At 36.6% G+C, this 16,820-nt stretch overlaps 1 pseudogene; it reads left to right on the top strand.

The window, feature by feature from the left end:
* The first annotated feature begins 1,726 nt into the window (after positions 1–1,726).
* LOC103552794 (UDP-glucuronosyltransferase 2B31-like) lies at positions 1,727–16,580 on the top strand (annotated as a pseudogene).
* Positions 16,581–16,820: the final 240 nt, after the last annotated feature.

Genomic DNA, 16,820 nt, shown 5'->3' on the forward strand with positions numbered 1-16,820 from the left:
TCTCTGTGCAGTTCCATCAGCATAGGTCAATGTCTGCAAAGACTGCAAGGGTCTTCTGTGACAAAGACTACAGAGGTCCTGCAGATGTAAGTGGCAGCCAGGAATATTGGGGTCCTTGGAGGTGAAGACTGCTGGGGTCCTACTGTTCTACTTTTCGGCTCATGGCAGATAGTTCCAACCAAGGAGATCCCTCTTGACACCAGGTTTGGTGCACTGGCACTCAGAGTGGCTGCAGAGCCAATATCCTGGGATCAGGCTCACATGGAATTACCACACTGCCTTAGCCCTGGGGCACAGGTGCATTTGCTGAAACAGTGGTGCCAATGTCTAAGGTGCAAGCATATACAAATCTCCCATGGAACTTGGGTCTGTGTCTGAGATTTGCCTCAGTGACTTGGGCCCAGGAGGATTTAGCAGTGGCATAAGTCCTGAGATGACAGGGTGCAGTGGAGGCTTGGGTCCAGGGGTCAGATTGCTGTCACAGCACAGCCTGGGGATGGTGGGTAAATTTCCAACTCTGGCCCCAGGGGAAGTCACAGAGCAGCAGCAGCATGTTTTGGCTAGCGGCCTGTTAAAGCCATGTGTCAGGAGCCAGGGGTGAGGTGCAGAGCAGCAGCAGCATGGCCCATAATCATGTGCCAAAGCCCTGAATTAGGACCCAAGTGTGAGGAACAGATTAGCAGTACTGTGGGCCCAGCAATGACAGATTAAAGTTGTGACTATGATCTGGGGATGAGATTTACAGCAGCAGCAGTTCAGGCCAGGTAATCCAGTCAAAGCCACTGCTTGGAATACAGGGTAGGGTACAAAGCAGTAGCAGCATGGCCCAGTTATAGCAAGTCAAAGCACCATGTTGGGACCCAAGGGCAGGGAACAGAGCAGAAGCAGCTCCAGTCTCATAGATGGTAAGTTGCTGTGACATCCCAATCCAGGAGAGCAAGACAGAGCAGTGATGGGGCCCCAATGTTCAGGTCTCACCACAGTAATAGTTCCAGTCCCAGGGCGTAAACACAGCAGTGGGGACTCTGTGGAGCTCTGCAGCTGAAATCAGTGTTGATGAAAACTGTGGAAGCCCTCAGCAGCAAAGGCTGCAACGTCTATGGCAGTGAAGCTTATTGGGGTTCTCCAGCTCTTCTTTCACCACGGGGTGAAATTCCTCTGAGGGGAATCCCTCCTGGTGCCAAGCTGCTCTGGACTTGAGGATGCGATGATGCAGGTAGAATGCTTCCTACATGTTTCTACATGGCCATCCTCAGTTTTTGAGCGCTGTTGGATTTTTGCTGCTTCTTCATTGTGGTCCAGAGCTTTCTCAAATTAATTTTCATTGGTTTGTAGTTGTCTACTTATTGTTTTTGTTGTTTTTGTAGGGAACACTAGTGTTGGGACCTCCTAACCCTCCATCTTGCTGATGTCACCTTATCTCTACTTCTGTGTCAGGGAGACTGCAGACACAAGAACCTCCCACTTACCACGTCTTCACACTAATCTTATGTCTTACATAATATAGTTGATTTGCATGTGTAAGGTCATTGACTCCTAGCTGGGTGATAAAATTGGTAGTCATAAAACAATATTAAACACACTGTGTAATCATGAAGTCTTCTACACTTTGCCTTTTCATCTGCTTTCCACAGCTTCTGTCTGTTCATATAATATATTTACTTTGAGGTACAGGAGTTATATTTTAACTTCCTGAATCATTGTACCTTGGATATAAGCATAAACAATGGCAGGAGGGAACAGCAAGTTAAAGGAAGTATTGCATATGACCAGGATATCTCTGAACAGGATCTCACTTCTACCGCTGCTACAGCTCAATTGTTACTTTACTCCTGGGAGTAGTGGAAAGGTGTTGGTGGGGTCAATGGAATATAGTCATTGGATCAACTTAAAAGCAATTCTGGATGAACTTGTCAGGAGGGGTCAGGAGGTACTGCTCTGAGATCATCCCTTCTTCTTGATCTCAAAAACCCATCTGGTATTAAATGTGAGATATTTTCTACATCTTTCACTGAAGATTATTTGGAGAATGCTTTCATGCAATGAGTCAGGAAATAGATACATGTCCCCAAAGATACATTTTGGATGCATTTTCCAATAATGGGAAAATTATTTTGGGAATATTCTAATATTTTTGAAAACTCCTGTAAAAATGTCATGTTGAGTAAGAAACGTATAACAAAACTACAAGAATCAAAGTTTGATGTCATTCTTGCAGATGCCATTGGATCCCGTGGTGAGCTGCTAGCTGAACTGCTTAAAATAGCTTTGGTGTACCATCTCCAGTTCTCTCCATGCTATATGATTGAAAAGTATAGTGGAGGACTTCCATTCCCACTGTCCTACGTACCTGTTGTTACATCAGAATTAAGATATCAAATGACATTCAAGGAGAGGGTAAAAAATTTGATATAAGTGATTTATTTTGACTTTTTGGTTCCAAACATTTAATGAGAAAAACTGGGGTCAGTTTTACAGCAAAGCACTAAGTCAGTCAAGTTTTTAGTTTGCAGTGTGAAGTCCTAATTTTCCTACTGGCTTGGAAGGTGAGTTTGTATAAATATAAAGTCAAAGGAATTTATCTTTTATCAGTGGAATGGTGAAATGAAAATATAAAATGATCTGTCAATCTCATAAATATTAGGAAAGGCTTATATTGTAGCGTCGGTTAGAACCCTTTGGCCCGTTACTAGTGCAGGACACATCAGGAAGATATAAACCTCCAATTGAAGCACTTAGGACTTCTCTAAGCAATTACATATCCATCTTACTGAACTTTTTTTGAACTTAAGTCACTAGAAACCTCACAAAATGTCTTGATGAATGAAGACATAAATTTAGGAGGTATGCATATATTTCTAGCACAAGTATCAACGTAAGATTTAGGAAATTTTATCCACTTGATTAGTGCATTCCTCAGTCACTACTGGTGGGAATGCAAACTGGGGCAGCCAGCATGGAAAACAGTGTGGCAATTCCTCAAAAAATTAAAAATAGAAATACCATATGATCTAGCTATTCCACTTCTGAGTACTTATCCAAAGATCATGAAAACACTAATTTGAAAAGATCTATGCACCCCTATGTTCATTGCAGCACTATTCGCAATAGCCAACACTTGGAAGCAAACTAAGTGCCCATCAATGGATGAATGGATAAAGAAGATGTGGTATATATACAATGGAATACTACCCAAATGCTAAAAAAAGACAAAATCATGCCATTTGCAAAAACATGGGTGGAGCTTGAGGGTCTTATGCTAAGTGAAATAAGTCAGACAAATATATTTATACAACATCTTCTTTATCCATTCATCCGTAGAAAGGTTGCTACCACATTTTGGCTATTGTGAATAATGCTGCAATGAACATAGGGGTGCATAAATCTCTCTGGATTGTTGATTTCAAGTTCTTTGGGGAAATACCCAGTAGTGGGATAGCTGGATTGTATATTTCTATTTTTAATTTTTTGAGAAATCTCCATACTGTTTTCCATAGTAGCTGAACCAGTTGCCTTCCTATCAGCAGTCTATGAGGGTTCGCTTTTCTCCATATCCTCTCCAACATTTATTATTTCTTGTCTTGGTAATTATAACCATTCTGATAGGTGTAAGGTGATAGCTCCTGGTAGTTTTGATTTGCATTTTCCTAATAATTAGTGATGTTGAATGTCTTTTCCTGTGTCTTTTGGCCATCTGTATATCTTCTTTGGAGAAATGTCTGTTCATATCCTTTGTCCATTTTTTTTCTTGTTGAGTTGTGTGAGTTCTTTATATATTTTCAAAATTAACTCTGCATAGAATGTATGATTTGCAAATATTTTCTCCCAGTTGGTGGGTTGTCTTTGCATCTTGTTCATGGTTTCTTTTGCCTTGCAGAAGCTTGTTAGTCTGATGTAGACACATTTGGTTATATTTCCTTTTGTTTCCCTTGCCTGAGTAGATATCGTATTCAAAAAGATGCTGCCAAGACTGGTGTCAAAAAGTGTACTGTCTATATTTTCTTCTAGGAGTTTTATGATTTCAGATCTTGCATTCAAGTCATTAATACATTCTGAGTTAAGTTTTGTGTATGGTGCAAGATAATGGTCTACTTTCATTCTTTTGCATGTGGCTGTCCAGTTTTACCAACATCATTCATTGAAGAGACTTTCCTTTCTCCATTTCATGTTCTTGGCTCCTTTCTCCATGTGAATTATATTTAATAATTGTCTATAATTGTGAATGCACTTATATGACATTAGAAATGGTCGAAGGTTCCTCTCACATTTCTCCCTCTTTTCTTTTCATATATATATAGAGATCTACATATAGACCTATACAGATATACACAACATATACGTTATACATTTAAATTATATATATATATATATTATACACATACACACATTTTTATATTTGCTTTATGAAAGAACACTTGCAAATATCTTTGGCTACAACTTTCCAAGCTCCTTTCAGAAAATTACCTGGTATGTTCATGACAATATTTCACTTCATCTAACACTTGTTTTGTTTTGCTTTTCCCTTCAGGAAGACCCACTACGTTATCTGTGTTAATGAGGAAAGCTGAAACATGACTCATTCGAATCTATCGGGATTTGAATTTCCCCACGCACTCTTACCACATTTTGAAATTGGTGGTGGACTCCACTGCAAACCTGAAAACCCCTGTCTAAGGTAACCTATTCTTTCTTATTTGTTGTGCTTTGTTTACCTTGTATTTTCATTAGGAACGATTCTGCATTCTTCATTTAAAATGTTTGATTACATGGGACTTCAGCATCATGGAGGAGTGAGCTTGCCCAGGACTCTCTCCCCTCCAACATACAACAAAATAGAGCAACCGTGTTCCAACAGAACAATATCGTAATAGCACGGCAATCCTCAGAGACCCACAGTAGCCAAATGACGGAGGACGGAGAGGCTGGGGCTCCCCTCAGAGGAGCTGGAACAGGGTAAGAGAGATCTTCGCTCCCTCCCCTAGAGACTGGGATCGCTGCCACAGGAGGCTCGAGAGGGAAGGAGTGGGGGAGGGACCACACATCTGCAGGATCACCCAGGACTCCCACAGCCATGCAGCCCAGATGGAAGCCCTCTAACGGGGGAAAGCTTTCACGTGGGGTGACCTCAGCAAGCCAAGACCCCAGGAGAGCAGATAGCGAAAGCTGATTGGGAAACTGGGTCTGGGCGCGAGAGAAGGTGCCCCTTCCTCCCCCAGTTGGCGCTATGCCCGCCATCTCGGGTGAAGGCAGAGGGCTCAGAATACGCAGCTCTTGACCTCCATCTAGTGGCACGAGGCTGTAACTGCAACCAAATAATAGCGTGTGCAAAAACCATTCTAGCATCAAACAATTCATAAAAACTCCAAACCAGAGAGAAAATAAGGACCCAGAATTATGCCCTGAGGACTCCACATTATCTCCAACACTTTTGTCTTCTTGATGGTTGCCATTCAAACAGGTTAGTGGCAATATCTCATTTTGGTTTTGATTTGCATTTCCCTGGTGATTAGTGATATTGAGCATCTTTTCATGTACCTGTTGGCCATTTGAATATCTTCTTTGGAAAAATATCTATTTATTTCCTCTTTCCATTTTTTAATTGGATATTTTGTTTTTTGTTATTGAGTTGTATGAGTTCTACATAATTTTAGATAATAACCCCTTAATCTGTATATGGTTTGAAAAATATTCTCTCATTCTGTAGGTTGAGTTTTTATTTTGTTGTTTCTTTCTTTGGTTTTGCAGAAGTTTTTAAGTTTGATGTAGTCCCAATTGATTTTTGCTTTTGTTGCTTGTGGGTTTGGTGTCGTATTGAAAAAAATCATTGCCAATACCAATGTCTAGGAGCTTCTTCCCTGTGTTTTCTTTTAAGAATGTTATGGTATCAGGCCTTATAGTTAAGTCTTTCACCTATTTCGAGTTAATTTTTGTGAGTGGTGTAAGATAGGGGTCCATTCATTTTTCTGCATGTATTTATCCAGTTTTCCCAACGCCATCTGTTGAAGAGATTATCCTTTCCCCATTGCATGGTCTTGGCTTCCTTGTCAAATGTTAGTTGACCATATAATTCTGGACTCTGTATTCTGTTCCATTGGTCTATATGTCTATTTTTATGCCAGTAATCATACCATTTTAATTATTGCAACTTTGTAGTATAGTTTGAAATCAGAAAGCGTGATGCCTCTGGCTTTGTTCTTCTTTTTTTTTTTCCTTTTTTTCTCTTACTGCTTTTTCTCCCCCAATCCCCCCAGTATATAGTTGTATATTTTAGTTGTGGGTCCTTCTAGTTGTGGCACATGGGATGCTGCTTCAGCATGGCTTGATGAGTGGTGCCATGTCCGCGCCCAGGATCCGAACCAGCGAAACCCTGGGTCACTGCAGCAGAGCACGCGAACTTAACCACTCGGCCACGGGGCAGCCCCTTGTTCTTCTTTCTTAGAGTAGCTTTGACTATTTGTGGTTTTCGTGGTTCCATGAAAATTTTAGGATTTTTTGATCTATTTCTGTAAAGAATGCCATTGGAATTTTGATAAGGATTGCATTGAATCTATAAATGGCTTCGAGTAGAATGGACATTTTAACAATATTAATTCTGATTCATGAAGACAGGATATCTTTCCATTTGTGTCTTCCTCTATTTGTTTCAACAAAGTATTTTATTTGTTGTTGTACAGATCTTTCACTCCCTTGGTTAAATTTATACCTAGGTATTTTATTGTTTTTGATGCTATTGTGAATGGGAGTTTTATTTCTTTTTCAGATGTTTCACTACCAAGTGTTTATAAATGTAATGGATTTCTGTATGTAGATTTTATATCTGGCAACTTTACTGAATTTGTGATTAGTTCTAAAAGTTTTTGGGTGAGTCTTTGGGATTTTCTATAAATGAAATCATAGTGTCTCCAAAAAGCCAAAATTTTGCTTCTTTCTTTCTGATTTGGATGCCTTTTTTTTTTCTTTATCTTGTCTAGATGCTCCAACCAGGACTCCCACTACTGTATGGAATTAGAGTGTGAGAGTGGGCATCCTTGTCTTCTTCCTGATTTCAGAAGAAAAGCTTTCAATTTTTCACCATTTACCATAATGTTAGTTGTGTGCATGTTATATATGACTTTTATTATGTTGAGGTATTTTCCTTCTGTACCCAATGTGTTAAGTGTTTTTATCATGAAAGGATGTTGTATTTTGTCAAAGGATTTTTTTGCCTTTATTAAGAGGATCATGTTATCTTTATCTTTCATTCTATTAATGTGATGTATTACATTTTTGATTTGCATATATTGAACCATCCTTGCATCCCAGGGATAAATCCTACTTGGTCACGCTGTCTAATTCTTTTAATGTGCTCTTGATTTTGGTTTGCTGATACTTTGTTGAGAATTTTTGCATCTATATTCATCGGGAATATTGGTCTATAGATTTCTTTTCTTGTAGTGTCCTTATTTGGCTTTGGTATTAGGGTAATGCTGGCTTCATAGAATAAGCTTGGAAGTGCTCCCTCCTTTTCAATTTTTTGGAGCAATTTGAGAAAGATTGGGGTTAATTCTTCTTTAAATGTTTGGTAGAATTTGCCAGTGAAGCTGCCTGTTCCTGGGGTTTTCTATCTTGGGAGGTTTTTGATTATTGACTCAGTCTCTTTACTCATTAATGATCTGTTCAGATTTTCTACTTCTTCATGATTCAGTCTTGGTAGGTTGTGTGTTTCTAGGAATTTATTCATTTCTTCTAAATTATCCAATTTTTTGGCATATAATTGTTCATAGTAGTCTCTCATGAGTCTATGTATTTCTGTATTATTAGATGAATGTCTCTTTTTTCATTTCTAGTTTTATTTATTTGAGACTCCTTTTTTCTTAGTCTAACTGAAGGTTTCCCAATTTTGTTTATCTTTTTTAAAAGACAGAGAAATACAAATACTGTATGATGTCCCTTATATATGGAATCTAAAAAAGCTAAACTCATAAAAACAGAGAGTAATATGGTGGTTACCAGGGGATGAGTGGTGGAGATATAGGAGAAATATTGTTTAAAGGTACAAACTTGCAACTTGTAGTAAAGAAGTCTTAGAGAGCTAATGCACAGTACAGTGAATATAACAACAATGTTGTATTATAATCATCAAACTTGAGAAAAGACTAGACCTTAATTATTTCAACCACAAAAAAAAAGATAATTATGTGGTGTGATAGAGGTGCTAACTATCACTACAATGGCAATCATATTACAATGTATAAATGTATCAAGTCAACATGTTGTGCACCTTAAATTACACAATGATATATTTCAAAAATATTTCAATAAAAAATGCATACAAATTTTAACCAGAGATATCCCTGGATAGAGAAGATAAGTAAATTTTATTTCCTTTCTTATAATTTTTCATACTTTTGCAAACTTTCTTGAAGTAAGCTTATATTATTTTCATAATGATGTCACAGAATGACAATGACCAATTCGCATCAGAGATGAATCTGTAAACAGGATGTATTATTACATATTGTAGGGAACCATCGTACACATCACGGATGAAGAAGCTTTGGGCAGCAAGCCAATGATACAAAACATCGAAAAACAGCTAACTTTTTTCTTTTCTTTTTTTTGCAACAAAGTCTGCAAAATCAAAGTTTGCAGACATTGTCCTGTTTCCTTTTTTCTATAAAAATACTTTTGAAAAAAAGTTTTATGACAGTTATTAGGATCAGAAAGTATACTTTTTATGTTGGAAGGTTATGTCATTATGTTCCAGAGAGAAAAGGACAAATATGGACTTAAAACAGAAGGACTGGAAGAAAAAAAAAAAAGATGAGAATACGGTTTTGACCAGATACACAGGAAACTTTTGCTCCTCTACATTCTTATTTTGGTAGGAGAGTACATTGAGCAATGTGGGATTATTCTAACATAGCAGGTAATAAAAGTTTTTAAATTGGCAAAGATCAGGAACCACAAAGCAAAATAATTCTGAAGCAATTCCAGGCAAACACAGATTCACCAGGAGCTTTATATAGTTTGAACTGAGCTACTCAGGAGGGTGACCAGCTCTCTGCTGCAGAAAGCCCTGCTGTGCCTCTCCTTCTGTGAGGCAGCCACTCTCTGAGGGACTCGGGGAGGTGAAGATGAGGGCCCCTCACAGCCAGTTAACACATAGCACATTCTACTAGGACATCTATTATACAATATTATTTCAGGGCAAAAGATGTCATATGTCAACAAACCCAGCAACATGGTCACTCAAATACGTAACTACAGAAGTATATTTCTGGATTATAAATAGGACTCATAGAACTATTTCACAGAAATTCCAAATTACAATACCAGACTCCTTAATGTTAGCAATTAGTAATTTAGGGAGACAGCTTGGGAGATTTTGATAAAATTTAAGGTAACGTATAAAGGAGTATGGAGCTGACAGAATGATAGACATAAAGTCATCCTAATAATAACTATTTCTTAGCGCTGATAGAGAAATGAAAGACCAATGACTAAAACAAAATAATTTTCTAGAAATCCTGCCTAGAAAAAACAAAAATGATTTAGTATAATTGTAATGATAAAGAATTAAAGATGAGTTAAGATCCTGCGGTATAGCCTCCTTCCAAAAATCTACATTAGTAATTACTAACATTATTGGTGAAGAGTCTGGGTATATTATTGTCTAACAGTACCTCCCCCTCACTACACTACTGTGTGCTGTCTCTATTTCATTGCTTGCTCATACACACACACACATTTGCACAAATATGCATAATAGAGGAAATTAACCTTGTATCACGTCTCCTTCCCAAGAACCTAAGAGATTAGGTCTGTTAAAAAACAGCCATTACTAAAAACAATGTGGAGTTTCCTCAAAAAATTAAAAATAGTATTATCATATGAGCCAGTGTAGAGGAAGAAGACATTTCCTTTACCCAATCTAGGTCCTTCTGGCCAGACTACAAATTAAACTCACGTGAGATAGAATAACAGGAGAAAATTAAACAAAGCTTTATAACATGTGTACATGGGAGAGACTCAGGCAAGCTGAGCAACTTGCCAAAATGGTAGAGGTTCTCATCTTAAATACCCTCCTCAGCTAAAGGCAAAGGAGGATGTTGGGGGGTGGGGGGGGTCAGTTATGGGAGATTATCAGAAAAGCACAGTAAACAAGAGTAAGGTTATTATGCAGATTTAAGTCCTTGCCTTCTGTATTGATAAGAGTTTCTAGAGATAAGGTCGTCCCCCCTTCTTCCTGGTACAGGAGAGACAGACACCTTTATAGATGAAGATTTTCTTTACAAATGTAAATGTCTCTTAACAAAGGGTAAATCCTACTTGTCAGAGTTTCTCTCATGTCTGCAGTTTTTTAAAAGTAACCGGCCCAAAATAATCCTCATGCCAAACAAACATATCTTGGGGTGGCCAATTCCAGTCCCCCACACCAGGCATTCCACTTCTGGGTGTATATCCCAAGATTGCAATTAAGATTCCAATGAGATATTTGCACACTCATGTTCATAGCACCACTATTCACAAGAGCCAAGAGATTGAAGCAACCCAAGTGGCCATCAACAGATAAAGCAATAAATAAAATGTGACATATACAAACAACAGAACATTACTCAGCCTTTAAAAGGAAGGAAATTCTGACATGTTACAACATAGATGAACTTTATGCTAAGTGAAATGTCAGTCACAAAATGACAAACACCATACACTTTACTTTATATGTGGTATCTAGACTAGCCAAATTAATAGAAACAAAAAGTAGAATGATGATTGCCAGGGGTTGAGGAAAGGGGAAATGAAGAGGTTTTTAATGAGCATAGACTCCCAGTTTTACAAGACGAAAGAGTTCTCCAGATTAACACTGCTGAAATGTACACTTAGGAATGGTTAAGTAGGTAAATTCTATGTTATGTGTATTTTACCACAATAAAAATAAAACAGTCACTGCTTTAATAATTCCTATTTATATTTGATTTTCTCTCTTTAGCTGTTTATAGCAGTCCTTTCAATAGTGTTTGCTATGCTGTTGTTCTTTTGTGATAGTGTAAATTCTTTCTTCACAGGAAATGGAACAGTTTGCCCAGAGTTCTGGAGAAAATGGTACTGTGCTATTTACTCTGGGGTCAATAGTCAGTAACATGACAGAAGAAAGGGCCACTGTGATTTCATCAGCCCTTGCCCAGATTCCACAAAAGGTACATAAAGTACCTTCTAGAGGACAACAACTTAATGAGTCTGCTAAACTCTGTAAAGAGTCTGATTACAAACATTTCCTGCAAGAAAGGTAAACTGTTATGATCATTCTAACATATCTCAGACATCAGTTTAAAAACCAAAATATGCATAGCAGGTGCTAAAGTAGTACAAAGGGTATTTTTGATTGACAATAACTTTGGCATTAACATTGTGATAAAAAAGAAATATATTTAAGAGGTGTAGTGTGAAGTTCTGGTATTATAATGGTATTGTGGGTAGGTACAGAAATCACCATATTCTGCCCTATAATTTGTTCCTTTTTCTTGCAGGATTCCTGAGGGCACTGTACACACTACAGAAGTTCTCAGAAAGGAGTTAAATTTTAAAAGTAACTGTACTAGGACAATAACGCTAAGCAGCATTGATAAATGTCTGAATGTATCATGCAATTTGCACTTGCCATGCAATCCTAACCTCTTTTACTTACCCTAAATTTCATAATTTTCAGGCTTCTACTGAGAATAAGGATGGCCAGAGCTCACCAAGCTGCCTCCAGGCACCTAAGCCAGCCATGACAATTTAGAGAAAGAGAAAAATAGACTTGCTCTGTTTGATTGGGCCCTGGGAAAGTCTGAAGCACAAAGATAAAAGTGAAATGGTGAATATGGGTCCCGCCCTTAAGGTGAACTCTGTGCATTATAAAATCTGGCCCCTAATAGACTCTGCTCCTAACCTATTAAATTAACTACTCATCCTGACTGAGGAAGGAGAAGGGAATATAAGGAGTCAGGTAGAAGAAAGACTGGCATGGAAAAGGTTCAGATGCCTCCATCTCCATAAAATATAGTTTTAAGTTTTTGTAATATATAAAATACACCTGGGGTCTTTGTACATTTGTGAACTACTTTTTAGTTTTCTATCTGATATAGTCTTATCCTAATCATCTATGCTATTTTTTTTCTGAGAACCTAAAGTTACTTTACATTCACATAGCAAATAGAATGTAAACACTAGTAAATTGTAATCCAGTTTATGAGGATTTCTTGGGAATGCCAAAATTGGTAGCTTCTTTTGGTACTGGGCATATAAACCATATTAATCAATGCTGTCAGTGCTTTGTGCTTCATTGTTGAAGTGTTAAGTGTCAGTTGAATAAATTTTAGCATCACAATTTTGGAATTTTTTCAACAGCCATATCATTATTTATAAATTACCCGCAAGCTCTCCTGTTCTAAATTTAAACAATTTCCAAACCTAGCAACAGTAATAATGCTCTGGATTCATGTCAAATATTACCAACTGAATTTTTCTTGGAGGTAGTGCTTAATAATTTATAATCTAAAAGAAGTTATACTTACTTCCTAAGCAGAATGAATTAATTATTAATAAAGTATTAATAAGTGGAAATACTTATTTCTCACTAGTGTCTGATTGCACAGACTAGCCTTTTATAATTAAAATATGTAAAAGTCTAATATAATAACTTAAGGACCAAGTGGCTATAAGTAAACTTGCTTCAATAACAGAAGGCAATAAAAAGGTTAATATTAAATTTAGAAAATGAGAACAAGTACATGAAGCAAAATAAATGTGCAGATTATTAGTAATTTGCCACTGTTTTTAACACTAGCATCATGACTGCCTAACAATTTCCTTAATATTTGAAGTTGTCATTGATTATCTATGTCACTACGATTTCTCTGTGCTACGTGTAAAATGCCATGATTGCATTTCAAACCTGGTCGAACATAATAAGTACATCTGAGTATTCCTCTTACATCAGTGTTTTCATGGTTCTCATTATCTAACATCTCTTGTCCTCATTTCCTCATCCGCCATGTTGAAGGCATTTAACTAGATGTCTTTTAATCTCTTTGGAATTCTAACTGCTATAACTTTGAAATTTGACTCATGGAATAAGATATTTTCTTTACTCTAACAGGTTCTATGGAGATTTGATGGTGAGAAACCAGACACCTTAGGATCCAATACTTCAGCTTCATCAGTGGATCCTCCAGAATGACCTTCTTGGTAAGACTCAGGAGGACAAATACTAAAAACATGAGTAACAGCTAAGCAGAGTGACAATAGTTCAACAGGAAACAAATTTAATGAGCACTTATTATTGAAATACTCAAAAATAAAACTTAAGTTCTTTATATTTATTTCCAGACCTGGGGAAAAAAAGGATAAAATATAACAGTCAGCATTTTGTTATACAAAGACACATTCCTTATGGCCAGAATGAAAATATCTTTATTTCATGTGTAATTACTTCCAGTGAATTTTTCAATAACTTCTTGGATTGTTGCTCTATCTCTGAATTCTCTCCTTACATCTATCTTTTCCCCTACTTGTAGGGATATTTCAAATGCTACTGAAAAATAATAGCTCCTCTTTTAGTACCAGTGATTCTTCATTTTTTATACAAAAAAAATCTACAATGAAGTGATAATACATTTCATGATAAAATGTAGCTTTTCTTTCCTCTGGTTCCAGGATCAATAATATCACCCTTCCTGCTGTCTTGGCACCCTTCATATCAGACTCAATAACTTCACTATTTCTTTAAGAGACTATGTTTCTAACGTGCCCTCTTCTTTTCTTGCACATGTTATTTCTTTTATTCTGAATATTCTTTCAATTTGTTCACCTGCCAATCTTGTATTCATTTTTGAAGTTCAAGTGACACACCACTTCTTTCATGTAGTCTTCACTTACCTCTCCAGCAAATTTAGGTATTTATTGCTCTGAGTTCTGAAAGCAATTTAAATGCAGTTTCAAGTATATAATAATCTATCTTAAAAAGATTGCCTCTTTCAGTGTCTTATAATACCCATTTCTCATTTTATTTCTAAAACTTATAATTAATAGTTTTCCCAAAATTCACTCAATCCCAGGTCATCCAAAAACCAAAGCCTTTACAACTCACGGTGGAACCAATAGCATCTATAAGGCAATCTACCATGGTATCCCTATGGTGGGCGTTCCTTTGTTTGTGGATCAACACGATAACATTGCTCACATGGAGGCCAAGGCAGCAGCTGTTGCATTGAAGACAATGTCAAGTATAGATTTGCTCAGTGCATTGAAGTGAATCATTAATGATTGTTCGTGAGTATAATAATTTTTTTTACTAGATATTACTTCTAGAGAGGTTCTTATATGAAGGCTGTGGGGGCAGCAATGGGTCTAGACATAAACACAATGATGAGTAACATTTATTCAATCCTTTGAAGACAGTCATCAATAACCCATTGTGAGTGTCACATTAAGTTTTTTTAGTGGTTTTAGGGGAAAGGTTTGTCAGATGTTTAAAGATAGTGGAGAAATTTTGAAATAGCCAATTAATACAATGAGAAGAATCACTGAAATAGTGACCCAAGGATTAAGAGGAAACGTTGAGAACAAAGTTGAGGTAGGGAACCATGAATGTTATAAGAGTACTAATCTGCAGTTATGGCTTTCTTTCAGGATAGGAACTCATCAAATGTTTTAAACTCTTCTAAAATGATTTATTTTCAGTAAATAATATGAAAATAATTCAATCTCAAATTCCCATTACATTTAACACTTCCAAAATTTTCTATGCTAATGTTTTGATCTCATCCCTGATAAATGGTAAACAACTTGGACTTTCAAACTTACCCAGTTAAAACTGTGTGGATACTACTTATAAATGTAGGCATAGTCTTAGTTGTTTGGGTTGTGCTTGTTTCTGTCTTATTTGAAAGAATTGTAAAATCAAAAAGTAAATGACTTGGAAGAGATGTACTGGAATGTTCCTTTTTAAAAGCCAAATTTACTGAAGCCAGACATATTTAGTTTCCAAATTATTTCAGGATACGCATTAATTTCAATTATACTGTTACTATTATTATCATACTTATTATGTATATACTTGCCCCTTTTGCTTCATGATTACTTTGGAAATAAAACATTTTGTGTAAGAAAATATTGGTAATAATGGCACAGTGGACATTTGTGTTTTAAAAGTATTGCGATTTAATTTTAATTTTAGCACTACTATTATTCATCCTAAATGAGCACAATGAGAAGCACATTTTCTTTTTTTTCTTTTAAAGAATGTATCATTTGGTGGTTTTATGTAAAAGTATATCTCTTTAGTATCAATGTCTTCTTATACTTTTTAAATTTTTAGTAATGTAAAGCTGGTGTCAAAAAATGAAGATTGTTTCTTTATTAGCTGATACATATTAGATATTTATGATATGCTACATATTGTCTAAGTTCTTTGCATGTATTATGTAACTTCTACATTATAGCCTTTCCCTCTCATATTATAAAACTGTTTTAGGATGACTGCCCTCCTCTCAAAAACCTAGTGCTGCCACTGTGTTTTTTACAGAACAGGGAGACATGTTACCTCCAATGTTATTGCGACAGTGCTCTGCTATACAACACTTCGTGATTTAGAGTTCATAAGCCATATCTCTTTATTCATCCTTCTTCCTTGTCTGTTAGTTCACAATCATTTCAACATTAGAAACAAATGCACTGCAATGCCTGAGGGTAAAATGTTGAGCACTTTCCAGATTCTAAAATGACAATCCTAACAAGAAAAACAACAATAATAATAGCAAACAGAGGCTACTATATGGTATGAATAACTCTAAAGAATCAATACATTATTCCTCACAATAATCCAGTGAGAAAGGTCCATTTAACAATGAAACTTGAGTAACAGAAAGGATAAAAAAGCAGACAACAGAGAAGTGTCAGAGTCAGGATTCAAACCAGGGCAATCCATGTCCACATTTTTAACCACTAATTCACTGATACAAGGTCAATACCAATTCCTGGTCAATACTAACTCCTCATCAGCCCTGCCTGGACATGTCCAGGAACCTCATCGTGGACTTGCCTCCTATCCCTGGATTATAACGGTGTTTTAAAACTTGTTCACTAGGTCTATTAACAATTCCTTACTGGATAATTCAAGCTTTGCATGCCCAAATTTGTATTTCTTTTTCTTTTCTTTTCTTTTCCTTTCTTTTCTTTTGCTTTGGGACTTAACTCATTCTATTCTCTAGGCTAGAAATACTTGTCCTCTTCCAAATTCTTTTTTCATAACTTGAAATCCTAAGCATTCAATAAATTCTAGCCCATAAACTAAGATCTCTATAATCATCTCTGAAGAAAATAATGTTTTTCTGCCACCTTTATGTGGCACTCATTTTTCCTATCTGCACAAGAATCTCACATATTTATCTTTTCTAGTTTGTTCTATAAATTGATGTCTATTTGATTTTTCTTCAGCTATAAAGAGAATGCTACGTGTTTATCAACGATTCATCGTGACCAGCCTATAAAGCCCTTGGATTGAGTAGCCCATGCGAGTAAAAGGAGCCAAATACCTACAGCCAAGACAAAGGTGACTGAGGTTTTTAAAGGGAGAACAGATAGGTAACAAAAGGGGACTATGGGGAAATGAAAAGGAGAGAACAAAGAAGAGACTAGGAGGATGTGTAGAAATGGAAAATTACAGAAAGGGGTAAGTGGAAAATTACTGAAAGTGGTTTGGTGAGGTGAGTTGGACAATGTACATTTTGTGGTTTGTCAGGATCACATTTTCTTGAGCAAAGACTCAGCATAGGGGCTGGGGTCATCTTTAGAGA

The sequence above is a fragment of the Equus przewalskii genome, chromosome 3, assembly GCF_037783145.1.
Source record: "Equus przewalskii isolate Varuska chromosome 3, EquPr2, whole genome shotgun sequence".
NCBI lineage: Eukaryota > Metazoa > Chordata > Mammalia > Perissodactyla > Equidae > Equus > Equus przewalskii.